At 42.9% G+C, this 21829-nt stretch overlaps 1 long non-coding RNA gene across 1 annotated transcript in view; it reads left to right on the forward strand.

Moving 5' to 3' along the window:
• LOC137538383 (uncharacterized) overlaps positions 1 to 15197 on the forward strand; it is a 20911-nt gene extending 5714 nt beyond the window's left edge. The window contains exons 2-3 of the long non-coding RNA XR_011024776.1: positions 10799 to 10889; positions 14383 to 15197. This is a non-coding gene — a long non-coding RNA (uncharacterized lncRNA). The remainder of the gene's footprint in view (positions 1 to 10798; positions 10890 to 14382) is intronic.
• Positions 15198 to 21829: the final 6632 nt, after the last annotated feature.

The following is a 21829-nucleotide window of genomic DNA, read 5'->3' on the forward strand; positions in this document are numbered from 1 at the left end:
GATTTTTTTCTGGTCAAATCTGCCGACATGATTGAATGTATTTTCTTGTGAAATCTGCTCACATAACGTGTAATGTCTGGTGAAATGTTCTCGCATTACGTGTATTTTATGTTGAAAGCTTCTGACATTTTGTGTATTTTATGGAGAAAAGCTGCGCAATGATGTGAATTTTCTGGAGAAAGGTTGACTAAAACTTGGGTGCACTTTTAAATTAGCTCCGCCCCATCCGGTCATAGCCACGCCCATTTTTTCACCACGGCGCGCTTCGCGCGCCGCAGGTGGTGTACCGTGGGGGGGGGGGGGGGGGTGTCTTTCAATACCTAGCACCGGGTGTCAAATGCCCTAGGTACGCCACTGTTCTAGTGGGAACTATGCCAAAAGCCCAAGGGTCAACTAAATGGAAGAAATGAAATTAAAAACACCTCACTTTCTACTAGCTACTAACTGAACTATGAGCTCCGCTCAATTATATGCTTAACTGTGCTAGAGGTGGGCGTGGTTATGCACGCTCACAGGGGAAAATTATAAATAAATATCAAGGGATGAGCAGCACAAACCAAATTATATGCAATACTATGCAAAGCATGCACGAGGCACTGGAGAACCCCAATCTCCATAAGAAATATATAAAGTGTCATCCCTGTCTGCTGCTTGAATGTAGGTGGCACTTTGTGTGTTGGTGGTGCATTTTACATCGTTCAGATGCGGTAAATGATAGATATTACCAACTATAAAAAACCCTAGCCACCTTGCGGCAATGCCCCATTAGAGATTATATCAGACACCCACAGAGAATACATCTAACCTACCTTTCTATGCCAAACAGGGACAGTTTTAGGTGAAGTGAGGCCCTGCTAAAAAAAAAAGAACATGTACCACACACACACACACACACACGCACGCACGCACGCACGCACGCACGCACGCACGCACACACACACACACACACACACACTGTGTGTTATTAGGTGGCTTCTGTCCCTCTCATCCTTCCCAAATAGCATCATATATAGCTACTCCTGTAGATCCAAGTTGTATACCTTGCAGTTGGTTCTCCTCTCCTTCCCCTCCCCTCCCCCCCAACCATTTGGTTCTCCCCTTGTTCCCACGACCATCCACTACTTACCTCAAATTTCAGATTGGAGTGAGAGTGGAAGACTAAAGGTGGCCATACATGGTACAATTTTTCAATTAGATAATTTAGTTCGATTATTCTGTTAGATCGAATACAAAGATTTTTCCAGCATGTCCAAACATTTTTCCCGAAAAAACGGGATAATCGTTTGAATTTCTTGATCGAAAAAAAAAATATTTTCAACTTTCATTCAATTCGATCATTTAGATCGAATAAACGGGAAAATCGAACGTTTTTATTGTATCGTGTATGGGCACCATAAAAGACCTGATTGGAGATGAGTTTTCTCCACAAGAGCAACATTTTGTTTGAGCAATCACCCAATGTGAGTCAAAATTGAATTACTCACACAGTATTTACAATTGAATTCACTTAGAAGGCCCGCTTACCTTCTACACCCCCCCCCCCCCTATTCTTCTTTGGTTCCTTCTATTTTCCTATACTGTAAATTAAGCACTGTGAGGCAGCTCTCCATACAGTATACAGTGAGGCTTAACTCTTTCAATGCTCCCTGTAAAAGTGAGACCAAGAAAAACTTCATTTTATTTATTTTTTTAGGATTTCCATATATTGTAATTAATATTTTTTTTTTCCAGAAAGATAATCTTGCTGTGGCTGATCTTTTAGAGCAGAGATGAAGTTCTGAGTTTAGTTCCACTTTAAGTAATATTAAGTAATATTGTTTTCATCAAGGATTTGAAATGTGCTGTAAGTTTAAAGAACTGACGCATTTTTCTGATAAACAGCCCTTTTACCTTCTTCACAAATAGTTTCTGGCACATATATGAAATGTATTCTGAAAGGTCTTGTGCATGCCAGAATGTCACTCCAGCAGTCTCGACATAATAATAAAAACAATATATTTGTTTGCTTTTCTCCTAAGGGACTCAAAGCAATGTACACAGAGGTATGCAGGACTGCTGCCACATGTGACACTTGGGAAAACACTTAACGTGGCCACACGCCATCCTATTTTTTTTTTTCCGATTTGACAATAGCGAACCCTTTTTTTTTAGCTGATTGAAAGTGCGGAGGAAATTGTTCAAGGTACCCTACACTTGTGTTCTAGATCTCCACAATTTTGTAAAATAAAAAAAGATTGTATATGGTGAAAAAGTAGGTTGGATTGAGAGACATTTCACTCAATAATCTACTCTTGGTCTTTTTGATTTTTAATGTGAATACCTTTTTTTAACTGGATTTTTCAAATGTAACATTTTTGTACATCTATCAATACCTCAATAATTTCTGGTTAGTAATTAAAATAAATAAACCAAGTGCAATAGAGTTACATTTATTATAATTCTACCTGTGTTAAAGGAAACCTGAGATAACCCCCCCCCCCCCCCCAAAAAAAAAATTCCTACATACCTGGGGCTTCCTCTAGCCCCCTCCGGCATGATTGCTCCCTTGGCGCCCTCCTCTGCCTCCTGGATCTTCCATAAATGCTTCCCGTACCTTCGGCAGTTGGGGCTTACCGTGCATCCGTGGCCCAGACGGAGGAAGAAGAAGCCCGACATATGTAGGACATTTTTTGGAAGCCCATCTCTGGTACACTTTAAAGAGGCTCAGAGACGAACAATACTAAAGCTCTTCCTCCCACACCATAAACACGTCTAACTTCCACGCTGTCCTCCCACGGTCTGCCGTTCAGCCACGGTGAGCCCCAGTAACAGGCTCAACAATGACGTCAATCCGGGTCTACTGCGCATGCGTGGCAGATGTGCGCATGCACAGTAGACCCTGACTGGCATCGTCTGAGCCTGGTAACGGAGCTCACCGCAGCTGAACGGCAGACGGTGTGGGACTTAGGCGTGTTTATGGAGCGGTAGAAAGCCCCGGATGAGTATCAGAGCTTTAGTATTCTTAGTCTCTCTCACTTTTCTATATATATTATATTTTCATATTACATACCATACTTTTTCCATCTTTATTGTTTTTAATATTCTTGTGAACACACTCTTTCATAATTCTATCCTTTTTGTTTTTAATACAAACAATATGTAAAGTTTGGTATGTACTGAATAGTTATATACAATTTATTCAAGTTGAATACAATTTGACAATCTATCACACACCATACAATTCTTGGTAAAGTCGGTCTGAAATTTCAAACACATCCCAAAAAATGGGAAATTCGATCAGATTTCTGGTTGAATAAAACATAACCTTTTGATTTTTCTGTACAACCTATCGTTTTCATAAAATTGTGGTAGACTGGAATGGAAGAATTGTAACGTGTGTGATCACCTTTACTTTATACATCCTTGTGCTTACAACAGCTGAAAAGTGAGGCTGAAAGTGATTTGCTAATAGTGAAACGTGTCTCACTGAGTCCCATGAGGTGTAGATTTCAATGACAGGTGCACTTTAAAAGGTGTCCCAGGAGAATGCTACAAAGCATAGGCTTCCCACTCACAAGAGATGATTAATCTGCAGTCTTACAGTAATGTAATGTAAATATCAAATGAAAAAGGCTGCCTATTGGATCTACACCAGGATTATCCCTCTATTTAGCAGAGGATTTGTACCATTCTGCAAGCAAACCAAACAATTACTTGTCAATATGTCCGGTGATTACTCTATTGCCCAGTCCTATTTACTTGTCCATTGCTAACCTACAGAAAGCAGCTGAAGAAACATGTTGTTGCCGGGATGCAGTTAGATCTCACAGGCTATCCGACAAGAATAAAAACACAAGCGGCCTCATTGTACCGGAACATCTTGTGGTTTAACGAATCAGCAGTTTGGGAAAGAGCTGGCAGGAAACCTGCTAAGTAGCCACAAGAGGAGTAAACATCCATTCAGTCATTGATTATTTCTGTGCACAGTACACTATACATTATATATTTCACATTTTTAGAGCTGTTTTAACACCTCCCCTTCCACCTTCACCCCCAGTTCAGTAAATCATCTTAGTATTAGAATTCACAAAATAAACAATGATGGTACAATTCCAATTTAGGAAATTGGATGTTCTGACTTTTTTTTATTTTTATTATTGACATGTTTCTAATGCATTTTGGATGATTCTTGAAGCAAACCTGAAGCAAAAAAAAAAAAAAAGTTGCAGGTGTAGCACAGATAAGGAATAAAACATAAGCAGCAAAACAAAGTCTTATATTTTTATTTTTAGTTATACAGCTTTAATAACATTCCATCATTCCATCATTCTCTAATATTTGCAGTTTTACAAACCACACTCTGTATTTTAATCTATGAAATAGAGCAGAGCTAATGGCCCTTTGAACTTTTCTGTAAAACCTAATCTCAAGCTGTCTCTCACTGTTTCTTGGTTGTTTAAGTGCTTTAGAAAACAGGAACTGTCTTTCACCCAATAGCTCAGAGAAGCTCTTTTGCTTAGCTAACAACTGAAGTTCCTTAACGCTTCCTGTAATGAAAAACAATATGAGACTATTTTCTTTGCTTCTTACAGTAGCTGTACCCCACAAACAATTCATTATCTCATACGTTTATTTTCACTTCAGATTTGCTTTAAATGCAGACTTTTCATTTTGAATGAGATCATATTGAGCAAAGGAAACCTGGGGTTGAATTATTACTGATTTGTATTTGCTCTGAGATACATTTATCTAAATACAGCCTATGCTATTCTTTTATTTAAAGCCAATTTATGGATGTTTTCAATACAGTGATTTGCTGGGATCCCAAAATACCTGGAGAGAGTATTGCATCATGGTGAAAATAGGCATTGTAATGGCATTTGGTGGGATAGGCTGCCTGTGAGTACCTAGCGGGGTGGAGCTAGAAATAAGTGTCGCCCCCTCCCTTTCCCCAGCAAAATGTTTCATGAAGCTTCCTCTCTAAAAAGAAGTTAATCAGGCCTTAGCTATCACTGACGTAGAGCTTCAGTCACAGAATATTATCTCACAAATTATTTGTTCTTGTCTGCTTATCATATCATCTGTAAAATAACTTTTAAGCACTTTCTTATAGATCCAATAAATTCCGGCCTCGGGTCATCCATTGTTAAATCAAAGTCCGACACTCTGATTGCCACTGGCCCCACCTATCACCACTGGGCCACTGATGACTCGCTTTAGTGTGACCCCGATGGTCACCATACCCCCCCAGAACCCTGGAAAAATGAAATGCTGGGGGCATGTAAGTGACCAATAAAAAGGACTGGAAAGTTAACTTCGACCTTATTATTTTCAGTACTTTTTGCATTTTGCAGACTTAATTTTTAAAAATAAAAATAAGGTATGCATATTTAACCCCTTCCTGACCACCTAACACCGATTGGCATCAAGAAGGTGGCAGCCCCAGGACTGCCTAATGCCGACAGGCATCAAGAGTGGTGGGCGGTGATTAGCGGGGATCGCGCTCGCTGATGTATGCCATCCCCGCTTTAGTTACGGAGCTCCACTCCGAGATCAGCCTGCTAGAACGCGGCTAGCAGGCTGTTAGAAGGAACAACATTTTTTTTTCCTTTATACAGTGCTGTGATCTATGCACAACGCTGTAAGGGGACAGCTTTGTGACAATGTGATCCCCTCTCATAGGATGATGCCTATGAGAGGTGATCACCGATTGGATCTCAGGGTGAGGGAAGTAAATCATAAAAAATGAAGACATTTAATAATAAAAATTAAAAAAAAAATTAATAAAAAAACAACATTCGCAGCAGCAATCAGATGCCACCAACAGAAAGCTCTGTTGGTGGCAAAAAAAGGAAGTAAAATTAATTTGTGTGCTAAGTGGTATAGCTCAGCAGCGAGCAGTTGAAGCTGCAGGGCACTGAATTGTAAAAAATACCCTGGTTGCTAGGGGGGTGTAAGCAGGTAGACCTCAACTGGTTAAAAAAAAATTATATATAAACAAACAACATATCCCTGAAACAACATAGAAACATAGACAACACATGCTCCCAAAATGCATCATTAGGTAGCAACAAGTCCTTCCAAGTATAATTGACCAGACTGGCCCCCAAACAATATAATTAGCAAAGTCCAGAAGCAGGTTAGCACACAACTTGTAGACACCACTTGTAGACAAGATGACAACAAAATTACAGTAGTAAGCATGTCCAATCACAATGTAATTAAACAGTGCCCCCCCCCCCCCCAGCATTGTGTACACTCCCAACTACATTTAGGTAGTGTGTAATCCCCAAATTACAAAATAAGGCTGTTTTTACCCCCAAATAAAATAGACTGTGTGCTCCCACTCACATAATATAACTATTCAACACGTTCTCACTATTGATAGTTAAGCAATGTGCCCCCCGAGTTGAGAAACTGAAGTTACTCTGCATGGTGGTGCTAAAAGTAAATGTACAGTCTTATGTACGTCAGTATGTCAATTTGCAAATACTGTATATACTCAACTATAAGTCTAAAAATGTAGGTCTGACTCACTAAATAAAAGTACAGAGGTCGACTTATACACGATTCACAAGCAACACTAAGGGCCCGTTCAGACTGCACGCGTTTCCAGCCGCGTTTTGGAAACGCGTGCAGGTGGCCAAAACGCACGACATCAGACATTGCATAGAGTGCAATGTCTGATGTTCACACAGCATGCGTTCCGGACCTATGCGGTCCGGGAACGCATGCTGCACGCAGATTTTACAAAAACGCGCGGCTGTCCCATTCACTTTTCAGTGATGGGATCAGCCACGCAACGCATACGAACGCGGACATGCGTGCGTTCGTACGCGTTGCGGTCCGCATGCGTTGCGGTCCGCATTTTGTAGTCTGAACGGGCCCTAAGTACTGTGTGTACTATTAGTGACATTTCCAATTGCAACAATTTACTCAGTGGTAAGTGACACTTTCTTGATAAAGGAAATGCCAAGAAAACGCAGGTCTGAACAATTAACTAGGAAAGGGGCAGGTGTAAAAATACTGGGCTGCAGGAAGGGAGGTGCCTGCCTTCTTATATCAAAAAGGTATTTCCAATTAGTCAGCTTTACATAAGCATAAGGAACTCCCATGATGCATCATCATCTTATTGACTTTTGTTTTGCTTTGTCTTCATTTTCCCATACAAGTTAGGACAGCCTAACCTAATTTGTAATCTTCAGTTTCACACTTTAAACTGAAAAAAGTTATACACTAGTATGGTATAGCACCATCTAGTGTATGGTATAGGGTAATACAAACTAAAACATCTGCACAAATGCAATTCTTGCATACTCCTTTGTCACTTAGAAGCCTTAAAGGGAACCTTAACTGAGAGGGATATGGATGCTCCCTTTGAAATTATACCAGTTGCCTGGGAGTCCTGCTGATCTCTTTGACTGCAGTTGTGACTGAATCACACACCTGAAACATGCATGCACCTACTCCAGTCTGACTTCAGTCAGAGCGCCTGATCTGCATGCTTGTTGAGGGGCTGTGGCTACAAGAATTAGAGACACATGTTCAGCAGGAGAGTCAGGCAACTGGTATTATTTTAAAAGGAAAAATCCATATCCTTCTCAGTTTACGGTCCCTTTAGACCTCATACACACGCTCAACAAAAGTCTTTTAAATGCTCAATTATCAAACAACGTTTGTTGTTGAAACAAACCAAAAAAGATGTTTGCTATTGTTCTAACAACTGATAAAATGCAGCTCCAATCAATCCAGCTGCGTCTTATCAGTTGTTTGAACAATAGCAAACATCTTTTTTGGTTTGTTTCAACAACAAAAGTTGTTTGATAATTGTGCATTTAAAAGACTTTTATTGAGCGTGTGTATGAGCCTTTAGTCCACAACATCGGCGTGTGTCTGATTATACAAATAGTCCCGAGAATGTACTTGTGAATTTGTAACTAATCAGTCTGTCCGCACTGAAATTAACATAAATTGAATTTCCTGCAACTTCATAACATGTCTGTGTAATTGAGATATTGCGATATCAGTGTTTTTTTCCCCTCTATAATCCTGAGGATTAAAAGGTTTGCTGTAGTATGATACATCATATAACAATATTATTGTATTAACAATCAGGTGCCGGCTCTCTCATAAAGCAAGGTGAAACATTTGCATTAGGTGCAGAGATTACAGGGGCAGCATTTTTGTACTGTGTTTACATTAACAGCATGCAGTCAGAGTAGGAGGAGAAGTTAGAGGAAAGCAAGATGAAGAGGTCATCATTGGGGAAAAGTAGCTTGTTGTGCTGTATGAGGAGTCTGACAGTGAATGAAGAGGGGGAGGCAGGAGAACAGCAATGTTTTATTTGACTTGCACAGGAGATGGGAGAAGGTGGAGGCAAATGACGCTGTTCTGACTGACGGCTTACTGGCTGAGTGTGAGCAGTTTGTTTGTCACAGACTTGCAGCCAGCCAGCCAGTGTATTATTGTGTTGAGCTGCAGCATGTAGTGTCTCAAGCTGTTGCATATGCTCCCTTGCTAGTCAGCATATTAAATGAAGCAGAGTAGCAGAGTAAATTGTCAGGTGTTGTGCGATCATTTTAAATTCGGTAGGGGAATGGGCGCATCCTCACAAGTTCGCCTCAGGCAGCAAGAAACCTAGAACTAGCCCTGTTAACACTATAACCACATATTACTTAAAGGGATACTGTAGGGGGGCCGGGGGAAAACAAGTTGAACTTACCCGGGGCTTCTAATGGTCCCCAGCAGAAGTTCTGTGCCCGTGCAGCCAGTCACCGATGTTCTGGTCCCGCCTCTGGTTCACCTCTGGAATTTCAGACTTTAAAGTCTGAAAACCACTGCGCCCGCGCTGTCGTGTCCTCGCTCCCGCTGATGTCACCAGGAGCGTACTGCACAGGCCCAGTATGGTCTGTGCCTGCGCAGTACGCTCCTGGTGACATCAGCAGGAGCAAGGACACGGCAATGCAGGCGCAGTGGTTTTCAGACTTTAAAGTCTGAAATTCCAGAGGTGAACCAGAGGCGGGACCGGAGCATCAGTGAGCGGCTGCGCGGGCACAGAACTTCTGCTGGGGACCATTAGAAGCCCCGGGTAAGTTCAACTCATTTTCCCCCGGCCCCCCTACAGTATCCCTTTAACCACTTGCCGACCGCGCACTCATAACGCGCGTCGGCAAAGTGGCAGCTGCAGGACCAGCGACGCAGTATTGCGTCGCCAGCTGCAGGCTAATTAATCAGGAAGCAGCCGCTCGCGCGAGCGGCTGCTTCCTGTCAATTCACGGCGGGGGGCTCCGTGAATAGCCTGCGGGCCGCCGATCGCGGCTCGCAGGCTAAATGTAAACACAAGCGGAAATAATCCGCTTTGTTTACATTGTACGGCGCTGCTGTACAATAAGGCAGATCGGCGATCCCCGGCCAATCAGCGGCCGGGGATCGCCGCCATGTGACATGGGGCAGCCTGTCACTGGCTGCACAGGACGGATAGCGTCCTGTGCAGCCCCGATCACCGGAGGGGTAGCAGGTAGGAGAGGGAGGGGGGAATTTCGCCGCGGAGGGGGGCATTGAGGTGCCCCCCCCCGCAACACCCACAGCATGCAGAAGCGATCAGACCCCCCCAGCACATCATCCCCCTAGGGGGAAAAAAAGGGGGGCGATCTGATCGCTCTGCATGTCAGCTGATCTGTGCTGGGGGCTGTAGAGCCCACCCAGCACAGATCTGAAAATACAGCGCTGGTCCTTAAGGGGGGGTAAAGGCTAGGTCCTCAAGTGGTTAAGTAGTAATCCAGGGCTTTCCAGCTGCTGTGATGCCTGTAGGAGGCCTAAACTATAAGATTACTTAAGAAACAGATACAAACTATGGGATAAGATAATTAAAGGACCTGTCACAGACAAGGTGTAGGAACAAACCCTGTATCACCCACCTGGTTTTTGTGATGTGGGTGACATCGATGGCAGCTGATCTGGGACATGGTACAGAAATTGCAGCCAGAGGTATTGTCATGCAAACAAAAAGTAGAGTAGATTGTCACAGTTTTAGCACACAGCATAGATCAAATATATGGTACTTGCATACTTTTTTACATTGTATTATGTGTTACTACTTATCCACTCCTGAAACCATCATTTTTTGGGGGGAGGAGGAATGTAGGGGCGGCAGTGAAACATGACCTTGTGGACTCTCTCCCACTGCCCATCAGGCTTTCCTCCAGCTTCAGCACCTTCAAACAAGTCCTCAAAACTCACTTCTTCAAGGAGGCCTACCCCACCTCGCTGATGTCCTTATTCTCTCCGCCAAGAACCTTTCAATGCAGCACCCCCCCCCCCCATCCCTTTATTGTGTCACCAACCCATCCCTTTAGATTTTATGCCTCTGGCAGGGCCCTCCCTCCTTATGTATCCTACCTGATCGTGCCCACAGAAAAGAGTGAATTAGTATTATTGGGATTACTACTGCAGGATATGACCTGGCATTGTGTGTCCTACAGCTTATTATTATTATTTATTGTACAGGGTTGCATAATATGTTGCCACTATTTAAATAATAATAATAATAATAATAATAATAATTATCTAGGTTTGTGTGTGTTTGATAGTTTTGATGATGTGTGTGTTTGATAGTTTTGTGGGGTGTGTCAGAGTAACAGCTTCTAATTTCTTTAATAAGTTGATATTTAGTTCTTCTTTTGCTGACAATATAGTGTTATATCCCTACATAGAAGTTGCCCCTTTACCATAATGTAGATACTGTGGATTCAATAAGTTAAAGCTAAGATCATGCCAGCAGTCTGACTTATGTTTTCTCTCTCCTCCACTACACTCCAAGCAAACACGGAACAGCAGTACTTTGATGACCTCATCCTTGTAAACTGAAAGAGTCATCCCCACCTTCTTCACCAAGAGTTCTGCGATACAAGGTATTGCCAGAGGGTAATACAAGACAGATCCATGAACTTATGCTACCTATATATTGAGCATATTATGACAGTGTTTTTGTTGACATGTGGTAGGGGGTGTACATATCCTCCAGTGTGTGTCACTTTCCTTAAAGCAGAAGGATTAGCCATACTATGCCAGGGGAAAAAACACACATATATATAATTAGATAAATACTTGATCTACTCATACAGTGGGATGCGAAAGTTTGGGCAACCTTGTTAATCGTTATGATTTTCCTGTATAAATCATTGTCTGTTACGATAAAAAATGTCAGATAAATATATCATAAAGTAGACACACACAGTGATATTTAAAAAGTGAAATAAAGTTTTTTGAATTTTATTGAATTTACAGGATTTACAGAAAGTGTGCAATAATTGTTTGAATAAAATTAGGCATTTTATTGATTCCAAAACCTTTACAACTAATTATTGGAACTCAAATTGGCTTGGTAAGCTCAGTGACCCCTGACCTACATACACAGGTAAATCCAATTATGAGAAAGAGTATTTAAAGGGGTCAATTGTAAGTTTCCCTCCCCATTTAATTTTCTCTGAAGAGTAGCAACATGGGGATTTCAAAACAACTTGCAAATGACCTGAAGAAAAAGATTGCTTAAAAACAAGAAGAGAATCGAGAGCCCAATATGGTGCAGTATTGTCAGGTAAAATGAAGAGTTTGATACAAATTTATGTGTATATACTCACAAACACGGGTTACCCATAGGCAACCACTTTAAATGCAGGTTAAGAAGTCACTCTCTGTAGATAGTATATGGGGATGCACCCCTCCACCCAAGGTGGACTAGAAGATCAGCAAAAAACTCAGTATACAGAGGCGCCAGAGTAGAGTAAAACGTTTTAAAAACCGCTTAAAAGCAGAGGGGGATGTTAAGGTGGACTCACCTCCCTCTTACAAAATAAGAAAACTCACTTGAGTCTTGATAAAACAGAAATGACAAATAATTTATTCAACTCCACAAATGCAACGCGTTTCGCGGGCGTGACCCCGCTTCTTCAGGCAAAAATGGGAGCACAACTCAGTGGGTCAAGCAATAGGTTTGAGCGCCTCTGTGAGAGTCCACCTCAACATCCCCCTCTGCTTTTAAGCTGTTTTTAAAACGTTTTACTCTACTCTGGCGCCTCTGTATACTGAATTTTTGCTGAAGAAAAAGATTGTTCACCATCATGGTTTAGGGGAAGGATACAGAAAGCTGTCTCAGAGATTTCAGCTGTCTGTTTCTACCGAACACTTTCATTCCAGCGCAGGCGCATCAGTGAGTAACTTCAGAAAACGGAGCTGAAGTTATAAATCGCGTTTCTACAGTTAGGAACATAGGAACATATTGAGGAAATGGAAGACCACAGGCTCAGTTCAAGTTAAGGCTCGAAGTGGCAGATCAAGAAAAATTTTGAATAGACAGAAGCGACTAATGGTGAGAACAGTCAGAGTCAACCCACAGACCAGCACCAAAGACGTACAACATCATGTTGCTGCAGAATGGAGTCACTGTGCATCGTTCAACCATTCGGCACACTTTACACAAGGAGATGCTGTATGCAAGAATGATGCAGAGGAAGCCTTTTCTCCGTCCACAGCAAAAACAGAGCCACTTGAGGTATGCTAAAGCACATTTGGACAAGCCAGCTTCATTTTGGAATAAGGTGCTATGGACTGATGAAACTAAAATTTAATTAGTTGGGCATAACAAGGGGCGTTATGCATGGAGGAAAAAGAACACAGCATTCCAAGAAAAACATCTGCTACCTACAGTAAACTACGGTGGTGGTTCCATCATGCTGTGGGGCTGTGTGGTCAGTGCAGGGACTGGGAATCTTGTCGAAGTTGAGGGACGCATGGATTCCACTCAGTGTCAACAGATTCTGGAGACCAATGTCCAGGAATCAGTGACAAAGCTCAAGCTTTGCCAGGGCTGGATCTTTCAACAACGACCCTAAACACTGCTCAAAATCCACTAAGGCATTCATGCAGTGATGCAGAGGAATAAGTACAATGTTCTGGAATGGCCATCTCTGTCCCCAGACCTGAATATAATTGAAAATCTGTGGTGTGAGTTAACGAGAGCTGTCCATGCTTGAAAGCCATCAAACCTGAATGAACTAGAGATGTTTTGTAAAGAGGAATGGTCCAAAATACCTTCAACCAGAATCCAGACTCTCATTGGTACTTACGGGAAGCGTTTAGAGGCTGTAATTTCTGCAAAAGGAGGATCAAATAAATATTGATTTAATTTTTTTGTGGCGCCCATATTTATGCACCTGTCTTAAACCATTATTGCACACTTTCTGTAAATCCAATAAACTTAATTTCACTTCTCAAATATCACTGTGTGTGTCTCCTATATGATATATTTAACTGACATTTTTTATTGTAACAACCAAGGATTTACACAGGAAAATCATGACGATTAACAAGGTTGCCCATACTTTCACATCCCACTGTATAACACATGTATTGTACTGTCCACATTTTGATTTCCATGAATTTTATATAGTAAATGAAGAGAATTCTGTTCCTGGTGGGAACCATGTCTTTTGCCCACAGTTTGAGGCGAAATACTGATGTAATTTCTTCCCTTAATTTTTTTTTTCTCCTCCAATCGCTGAGTCACCTCAGCCTTGCTTGTAAACACAAGTGAGCAGAGGATCATGTTTCAACTAGGCAGCTAGGCAGGAAAACAAAGGGAAGAGGAGGAATATATTATAGATAAAAATAACCCTCAGCATGCAACTGTTTGGCAATGGCTATTAAATTACCAGTGCTCCTAAGGTATGTGATAGCTCCAAACCATAACAGCAGAAAAAGTTTTGAAAGTTTTGAATGCAGGATTAGCATCTTTATCACTTAATACACTCAGACCGGGTTGCTGTTGAAATTAATTTTTTATGGTGACAATCTCGCTTTAAAAAGGATTCAGATAAAAGTAATTTATCAGAGTGTGGAGCCCATCTCTAGGTTTTGCCCTCTACCTGACTCTGGATCTATAATGGTTTGCTAAATGAGCAACCTGAATGGAGAAGTAGCCAGCAAGGTATTTGCATAATACCTTGTTTTGTTTTTACCAAAGTGGAGTTGCTTGAAACTAAGAACATGACCCCCTAGAGATGAGTTTTGATGATTGGCAGAAGAGGAGGAGACAGTTGACCTCCTCTTCTGCTCAGCTAATAAGTCCCTCACCTGCACTCCATTCAGGAGCATAGTGCTTTAGGCCATGCCTTGTCTCATTGGTCTTTGTTAAAGGGGGGGGGGGGGGGTAGAATGGCAGTTTGAGCCACACTCCATCCATATGGCATTGTGGAAAAAAAGGAGGTGATTGTGATTGTTGTATTATTAATTAGCGCTGCCATGTCGGGGTTTGGGGAAAAATGAAAGTATTTACATTTTACTTAAGAATAATTGTATACATTAATAATAACATTAGTATAAATTCTGCATTACATTGTGTTACAGTCATGAAGGATACATGGTGGTATCGTAAAGCACAGGAAAATGTTCTTCAAAGGCTCCAAAAAGACTGGGATCCTCCAGCTGTTCCATGTGTGACACCCATGACTGCTTTTCTTAAGAAAAGGATTGGGGGAATCCTACCAAACCAACATCCTGGCTTTTCCTATTCAAATGATAAAAAGATCATCAACATTCAACAAATGAGACTTTGCACTTGCTATAATCTGCAAATAAGTGATCTACATGCACTTATGTCAAAAAATAAGGGCCGAGACGTAAGGAAGAACACTGAGTATGGCCAGACAACAGCCCAAACTGAAATATGTGCTTCGTATACAATGAAAAACACAGTGAAAAGTGATGATCAAAAAGTCCATCCCATTGTCCTCCACTACGGAGGCCCTCAAACTTCCCATGAAGAGTCACTGGCGTCCAGTAAGAAAACATTTTTTCAAAAGATAAACAAAACTTGTAATACCAACAGAAAGAGCTTAAGCAACTCCCACAAAACGTTCCACATTGAAATGCCACAGTGCAAACTGAGAGTAGGCAATCTAGGACCAAGAAAATGCCAGCATCAAAAGAGGGACATTTTCAAATTATGACTGTAGGCACATATAAAGTGAGCTGGTTTTCAGAATGGAAATAGAAATGGATTTTTCTGAATGCTGACTTATGGTCTGTGTTGACCAGACTTGATGAAACCCAAGAGTAATGTAACTAGATAACCTGACAGCCAGACACGAGAAAGCCTGTGCGGCAGATGGAAGCTTAGCACTGCCAAAGGCTTATTTGAATATCGAAATCATATCACCTTGAAGAGGTCTCCGTTACGATAAGCCTTCTGGAACCCTGGCCTTGAGGAGCCTGGAGTCTCCTGTAATTTGAAAGGCGTTGAATGCTAAACAGCTTATATATCTATATTGTGAAACAATTTACTAAAAAGCCACACGGGGTAATACAATTCCCCCTTTTGCTTTTAACAGGGTCTATGTAGCTGAATTTTTGAAGCTAAAAACCAAGGCACAGTTCTATAGATACCATAAGCAGGGTGCTCAGATAGTACAAGGCAACTCCAGCTAAAAGTCCAGTGTTAAATGTGTTTAATTTGGCAGAACTAATGGCACTTTACAGATTGCAGTACAGATATTGGAGGGTGACTTATACTGGGGGACACCTCTATACTGTGTGGATACTTGGGGGGGGGGGGGTACTTATACTGGGGGACACCTGCCAAACCTATTCTAAGGGGATTTACTTATACTGGGGACACCTCTCATTACCTATACTGGGGAGGGACACCTCTCACCACTTATGTTTAAGAAGGCTACTTATACTGGAGAGACACCTCTAGCTACATATACTGGGAGGGCAACCTCAACTGGGGGCTACCTATACTGGGTGAATTATTTCTGGCTACCTACAGTATACTGGGGTGCTACCTCTGGTTAATTATACTTGGGGAGGGGCTAACTCTACTAGGGGGCTACTTATACTAGGGGGACTTGTACCACTTCCAAAAATTAGCTCTTATTGTGGGGCAAGGTGGTCTGACCGAGGGGTGTTGGGGGGGGGGGGGGGGGGGCAATTTCAGTGTTAGGACTAGGCGCTATATTACCCAGATACACCCTGTGCACACGGTTGAATAAACTTTGCTGTGGTGGCCGATGAAGACCGCCTTGACCGAGAATTTAGAGTGAATCCAATGTGTGTACAGAGGCCGCCCTATGTCTCCTAAAGATCTGGCATGCTGGATCTCCAGCAATCCTCCATGCATGAGCGACCCCCAAGTGACCCCCACGTGCATTGCTCTCCCCATTGACTCTGCTGCAGGAAGCTGTTCCCTCATGGGACGTTACATTTGATAGAGCAGAGTGTTATGTACTCGAAAACAGGCACCCAGTGTAACAAGTTAAAACTCTTTACTGAAGAAAAGCATGCAGGGATATATCATACACCACCATCAGGAAAAGTAGCTTACTTAGAACACAAAGGAACAACAGTGAATACAGGAACTAACAATCCCATAACGATCATAATCACATTGTGTGACATCTTGTGCTTGTTTTGCTATTCTGCAGCTTAAGGTGTTAATGCTGTTAAATCTCTAACACCATTGTGAGCCGCTAGTTGTCCATAGTAACAGATGCATAGGGCTCGATTTACTAAGCATAGAGCCGCGTAACAGCACAAGTTAGCTACTGTTACGCACGCTAGTGAATCAGCATACCTTAATTCAGTGTCCCTGCATGCTACGCGCACTATTGGCAGTGTAGTGCACGTAATAGGGGAGCGGGCACTCAGCGTATGCTATGCTGCTGAATTGCAGCAAAGCGAACACTAGCAACTTAACGTCGCCTCCACTCCTCCCGCCCTGAGCCCCAGCGGGTCAAGTCACATTAAAGGACCTGATCCCCGCACTCTGATTGGCCCAATAGGCGGTCAGTCACAGAGCATAGCGTGCGCTGAGTGCCCGCTCCCCGATTATGTGCGCTACACTGCCAATAGCACACGTAGTGTGCAGGGACACTGAATTAAGGCTCACTGATTCACTAGCGTGCGTAACAGTATCTAACTCAAGCTATGCTTATTGAATCAAGCCCATTGTCTGTAGGCTAGTTATGCATCTGCACAGCATCATGCCTTGAACTGTTATCTGAGGCATCAAATCCCAATCCCTACCGGCTAACAGGGAATGAATGTGTGTATGTAGCTTTAGAATTAAAAAAGCTACAGATTGCATTATTAAAAAGTAGCGGTACACAGCCACAATAAACATCCATGGGTCAAGAAGTAATGGTTGTGGCTAGTGGTGATCCATTGCTCTTTCCAATTGGATGAAGCTATGCATTGTTATTATCGTGCTGGTGCGTGACGAGATAACAGACACTGGTAATACCATATAAACTCGCAAGCAAGCCGACCCGCATATAAGCCGACCCCCCACTTTTATCAGATAAACCAGGAAAAAATGATTGACCCTCATATAAGCCGGGGGTAGGAAATGCTGGCCGCGTGATCCCCCCAGTGTGTCCCAGTATAGCTAGTATAGTGCCCAGTATGGGTAGGTAGTGCCTCAGTATAGCTAGTATAGTGCCCAGTACAGCTAGTAGAGTGCTCAGTATAGCTAGTATAGTGCCCAGTATAGGTAGGTAGTGCTCAGTATAGCTAGTAAAGTGCCCAGTATAGCTAGTAAAATGCCCCAGTATAGCTAGTATCGTGCTCAGTATAGCTAGTATAGTGCCCAGTATAGCCAGTATAGTGCTCAGTATAGCTAGTATAGTGCTCAGTATAGCTAGTATAGTGCTCAGTATAGCTAGTATAGTGCTCAGTATAGCCAGTAAAGTGTCCAGTATAGCTAGTAAAGTGTCCAGTATAGCTAGTATAGTGCTCAGTATAGCTAGTATAGTGCCCCAATATAGCTAGCATAGTGCTCAGTATAGCTAGTATAGTGCCCAGTATAGCCAGTATAGTGCTCAGTATAGCTAGTATAGTGCTCAGTATAGCTAGTATAGTGCTCAGTATAGCTAGTATAGTGCTCAGTATAGCCAGTAAAGTGTCCAGTATAGCTAGTAAAGTGTTCAGTATAGCTAGTATAGTGCTCAGTATAGCTAGTATAGTGCCCCAGTATAGCTAGCATAGTGCTCAGTATAGGTAGTATAGTGCCCAGTATAGCTAGCATAGTGCCCCAGTATAGCTAGCATAGTGCCCCAGTATAGTGCTCAGTGTTGGTAGGTATGTAGGTATTTAGTTAGTTTCCTCCCCCCCCCCCCCCGCCGCCACCGCCACCACCACCGCCGCTGCTGCTATTACCTTACCGGCGGCCTCTAATATTCCCCTCTCCGTCTCTCCGTGCAGGCATGTAAATAGTTTGCAGCAGCTCGCCCTACGGCGGCTGCTGTGTGATGACGGAGGAAGCATAGAGAGCGGCTTCCTGTAGCGGCGATATGTATCGCCGTTACTATGGGAACCGCTCTCTCTACGCTTCCTCCGTCATCACACAGCAGCCGCCGTAGGGCGAGCTGCTGCAAACTATTTACATGCCTTCACAGAGAGACGGAGAGGGGAATATTAGAGGCCGCCGGTAAGGTAATAGTAGCGGCGGCGGCCGGGGGGACATGACTCGCAAGCAAGCTGATCCCCCAACTTTTGGCCCACTTTTGGGGGGTCAAAAATTCAGCTTGCTTGCGAGTATATACGGTATACAATACAGTAATAAGGTCTAGAGCGGTCAGTACTTGTGCACAAGTAATATATGGAGGTACAGAGTCGTAAGGCTTAATCATAGTCAATATCAGCAGGGTCAGTAACGGGTATCAGATGTCAGTCGTATTACAAGGATCAGACAGTAGCAAAGTCAGGGTCAGGCCGAGTCGAGTCGGTAACGTTAATCAGATGGCTGCGGTACAGAAGGGTAATACAGAGGCAAGGTCAGGAAACTGGCTAGAAGTCGGTACACAGATAAATCATACAATAGATGTTAATTCAATAATGTCAGGAGGATATTATGAATGAATTACAATGACAGCTATCAATAAGAAACACAACAAACGACTGACTAACTAGAGTACATATATATTGTGCGTCAGCACAATATATAAATGTAGCTCAAAGGTAGCTAGCTAGGCCAAGAACCAGCGAACTGATTAGTAACAAGGCCAGTGAGCAACTGAATTCACTGGCCTTAAATATAGATCCTGCATCCCCAGAAACCACTCCCAATTAGTGATGTCACAGTGACATCACCTGTCGTCATCTCAGATTCTTCTCCTGAGCCTATAAGGCTCACTCGAACTCGTGCGTGCGCGGTGTGACCTTTGGGTCGCGCGTGATCTCGAAGACACCGCCGGAGGGATGGGACACTGAGGGATCTCCTTCTTCTTCCAAGACTCGAAAGCTAAGTACCCACGGCCAGATGGATCAGGGATCTCCGCCAACGAACGATCATTCCCTTATCTATCTGGCTGAATTGTTGTTGTAAACAAACAATCGTGCAAATGATCATTTACAGAGTCGCGGCTAAACCTGCAAAAGTAACGTAGCTATCCTCTGTACTTCAATCGAGCATGATAGTCGTTCAAAAATGAACAATCACATGGGAAGCATTGTTTAATGAATTTTTGTTAAAAAATGTTGCGCGATATCCTGAAAAATCTCTCAACAGGAAAAATCTTTCGTAAAAATCGAGTTGTGAGTATGGGCCTTTAAAGTGTACCTGAGATGGGAGGTACAAGTGGATTTTGATGTACCTGGGGCTTTTTCCAGCCCCCTGTTAGGTCTAACACTGTCCTCTCGGGCCAATCTGTTGTGCTGCTGTCAGCTCCATTAATGTCTACAACCCGGATGAGCCACAGGCTACTACTGATTAACTGTCTTGGCTGAATGTCTCCTTGATCACCGGGATACGAGAGACTGAGGCCGGGAGCTTTCTGCGCATGCGCAGTTCATACAGCCATGTCACTGCACATTTGCAGAACGCTCCTGGCCACGGGAGCATGATCGTGGAGGTGTGCAGTATCCACTGGGTTGTGGACTTCAATTTGCGTGCATCAGATCCGGAAGACACGGAGGGAGCAGACAGGCTTCAGGGGGTTGGAAGAAGGCCCAGATAAGTAATAATCCTCCTGTCTCAGGTTTACTTTTTAGGACAAGTGTAACAAGAGGGATACAGAGGCTGCCATATTTATTTCCTTTTAAACAAGTTGCCTGGCAGCTCTGCTGATCTATTTTGCTGCAGTAGTGTCTGAATAACACCAGAAACAAGCATGCAGCTAATCTTGTCAGATCTGACAATAATGTCAGAAACACCTGATATGCTGCATGCTTGTTCAGGGTCTATGGCTAAAAGTATGAGAGGCAGAGGATCAGCAGGGCTGCCAGGCAACTGATATTGTTTAAAAGGAAATAAATATGGCAGTCTCCATATCCCTCTCATTACAGTTGTCCTTTAAAATGCTCATAAACAATACTGTACAATTTTTATAAACAATTTTATATTTTGACCAGATAGATTAGATTAAATTGTATGAAAATAGAATGAGCAGTTGTTCACAACAGGCTAAAAACAAACATGTAGTTGATCGTATATATCTGATTTGTCAATCCGCCTGGCGGATTTTTTATCATCTGATCTGTTCTGATCTAGCTGAAAATCGTATACGAAAAAACTTCACACTGGACAATTATTTAAATGGCCCACTGGAGGATAGCACGTCGTTCGTGTACTTTCGCGTTTGACATCTTTCATTACTAAGCACATTTTTTTTTGTATATGAAACATTTTCAAATATAATAAATTACCAAAATAATTTATATTTAGGCTGGTTTCACACCAGGATGTTGCGTTTTAGGGGACGTTATGGTCACATAACGTGCCCCTAACGCAATGCCTGGTGCTCCCTGCTTTGGACGTCAGAGTGAGCCGCGTTGTGCAGCTCACTCTGGCGTCCGTGATGCCGTGATGCGCACTCTTGGACGCATGCGGCATCACGTGGTCCCGCCGGCCAATCGCCGCACAGAGCGGCCGCTCTAGGAAGTAAACACTGCACGTCACTGAGTGCAGTGAATATTAATTAGCCATGTGCCTGGCCGCTCTCCGCTCCTCCCAACATTACTGAGCATGTGCAAACAGTCTAACGCGGCTCTGCCGCTTACAAAGTACTGCATGCAGTACGTTGTGTTATGGCGCAGCGTTACACTGTAACGCAACGTGGGCACTGTGAACAGCCCATTGATTTTTCATTGATGTGCGGTAGGGTGCGTTACAGGCTGCTCTAACGTGCGCCTGTAACGTCCCACTGTGAAACCAGCCTAAATCAAAGAAAATCTGTCAATATGATATATTTATTAGTAATTATTCACAAATGATAGTGACGTCACGATACCATCACTTCTGGACTACGGGGCTGGTTACAGTGTCCGCTGAATACAACATCCGGATTCCAGCATAGAGTGAGAGCTGACGGCCGCAGCTGCTCCTTCCCGGGAGTGCAAGTCCGACTCCTTCTTTAACGGACTGTTCAGCTATACTGGATATACCTACCAAGTAACGGGACTCATTAGAAGCTGCCAAAGTCTGATAAAAAATCGTTACCACTACTCATAACAGGAGTCGTGAGTATGCAGCCTTATTGCAATGCTGTGTTATGCTTTACATCACTAAGAGGATAATATATAGCACTGGCATTGATCCGGAGAATTTATTGTTTTATTGTGGAACTTTTTATTGGAATGTTTTATTGGATCCTTAATCTGCCGCTGAAGTGTTTGCTCGCATATTTTTGCATCCTCAAACTGCCGCTCTGAACCATCAGGCTAATTAGCAGGATCCTGCAGGACTTTTCAGTGTGAGAGGTGTGTAAGGTCTCTGCATACCTGCAGATTTGTCTGGATGTGGGTGACAGTGTGGTTGCGATTTCAGTGGAGCTACTCGTGTGTAGTATGATTTTTA

The sequence above is a fragment of the Hyperolius riggenbachi genome, chromosome 11 (genome assembly GCF_040937935.1).
Source record: "Hyperolius riggenbachi isolate aHypRig1 chromosome 11, aHypRig1.pri, whole genome shotgun sequence".
NCBI classification, from domain to species: Eukaryota; Metazoa; Chordata; class Amphibia; order Anura; family Hyperoliidae; genus Hyperolius; species Hyperolius riggenbachi.